The 1,699-nt window shown below is 57.6% G+C and overlaps 1 pseudogene; it reads left to right on the top strand.

Moving 5' to 3' along the window:
- Positions 1–1,453, top strand: LOC120644554 (annotated as a pseudogene).
- The last annotated feature ends 246 nt before the right edge of the window (positions 1,454–1,699 follow it).

Genomic DNA, 1,699 nt, shown 5'->3' with positions numbered 1-1,699 from the left:
ACCGCTACCCGTCGCCTCTAATCTTCAATTCAGTACTCGATTACTCGGACACCTATCTTGCTCCTTGCCGCCGGCTTGCCAGAAAAGGTAGCTAGCAGCCTCCCATGGAGAAGACCGTGGTTCTCTACCCCGGCCGACCCGTCAGCCACTTCAGACCCATGATGCAGCTCGCCGATGCCCTCCTGGAGGCGGGCTACACCGTCGTGGTCGCGGTCATCGACGCCACCAAGGAACAGAACCCCGACATGGCCGCCGCGGTCGGCCGCATCATCGCGTCCTCCAATCCGGCGGTCACCTTCCACACGCTCCCTCGGATACCCGACCCTCCCACCATCAGTCCATCACCAACGACGTGAACCTGTTCCTCGGCTACTTCGAGCTGATTAGGCGCTACAACAAGCCCTTCCACGAGCTCCTCCGCACCATGCCTCCACGGAGCATCCACACGGTGATCGTGGACTCGGTGTCCAACGCCGCGCTCGACGTCACCAGGGAGCTCGGGATCCCTGCCTACATCTTCTTCACCACAAACGCCTCCGTCCTCGCCGTGTACCTCCAGGTCCCGTCGATCCGTGCGGAGGGCGAGCCGAGCTTCAAGGAGCTAGAAGACGACACCTTCAGCTTCCGTGGCGCCCCACCCATGCCGGCTTCTCACCTCATCGAGGAACTGCTCGAGGACCCCGACAGCGAGATATACAAAGAGATGGCAAGCTCGCTAAGCAACAACATGGAGGCCGACGGCATACTGGTGAATACGCTCGCGTCGCTAGAGGCTCGGGCACTGGGAGCTCTCACGGATCCGCAGTTCCTCCCAGTTGGAACCGGAAGTGAGCTCACGATGCCTCCGGTGTACTGCGTCGGGCCACTTGTCCAGGGGGCAGCTGGCACAGAAGGGAAGCACGAGTGCCTCACGTGGCTCGACGAGCAACCAGAGCGTAGCGTCGTGTTCCTCTGCTTTGGGAGCATAGGGATGGGCAACCACTCGGAGGAGCAGCTCAAGGAGATCGCCGTCGGCCTCGAGAGGTCCGGCCACCGGTTCCTGTGGGTGGTGCGAGCCCCTCTGGGCGACAACCCGGAGAAAGCGTTCGGCAGGGACGCCAACCCGGACCTCCACGGGCTCCTGCCCGATGGCTTCTTGGAGAGGACCAGCGGCCGTGGCATCGTCGTCAAGCTCTGTGTTGTCACTTGTAATCCTGTACTTGTTTCATTTTTTTTACCGTTGCTTTCTTAGGTGAATAACAGCTGGCCAGTTTGTTTGGCTGAGCGAGTCAATAGGGAACCTGGTACCTGCGCGTTCATGCAGAGCGTTGTCCAGGTATTCAGGGTAGTGCACGGTATGTTCGCGACCATGGGATGGCGTGGCCGGCAAGGCGTTCGCGCCGTGCATATAGGAAGCGATTAGCGCCATGATTAGTTTGTTGTTTTCCCTTAGGATCGCAGACTTTGAAGATGACGCCTGAGTCGACCCTCTACTAGAGTTTAGGTCAAGTCAGTGGTGAGTGTGGCATCGCCTTGAACAACAGCCTCCGTTAGATAGTTCATAACCCCTGAGTCATGTATATGCATATCTTAGCTGACGCAAAACTATGTTCTAGATATGTATATATGTAAGTGACCCACAGGTCACATGTAGGAAAACCTTGTTTGTATTTGTGCTTGCTATGTAATGAAGTGCTGTGTGTGTATGTTTGCCTTGTGT

Source organism: Panicum virgatum, chromosome 8K, assembly GCF_016808335.1.
Source record: "Panicum virgatum strain AP13 chromosome 8K, P.virgatum_v5, whole genome shotgun sequence".
Taxonomy (NCBI): domain Eukaryota; kingdom Viridiplantae; phylum Streptophyta; class Magnoliopsida; order Poales; family Poaceae; genus Panicum; species Panicum virgatum.
This window is presented reverse-complemented; position numbering and strand designations above follow the sequence as displayed.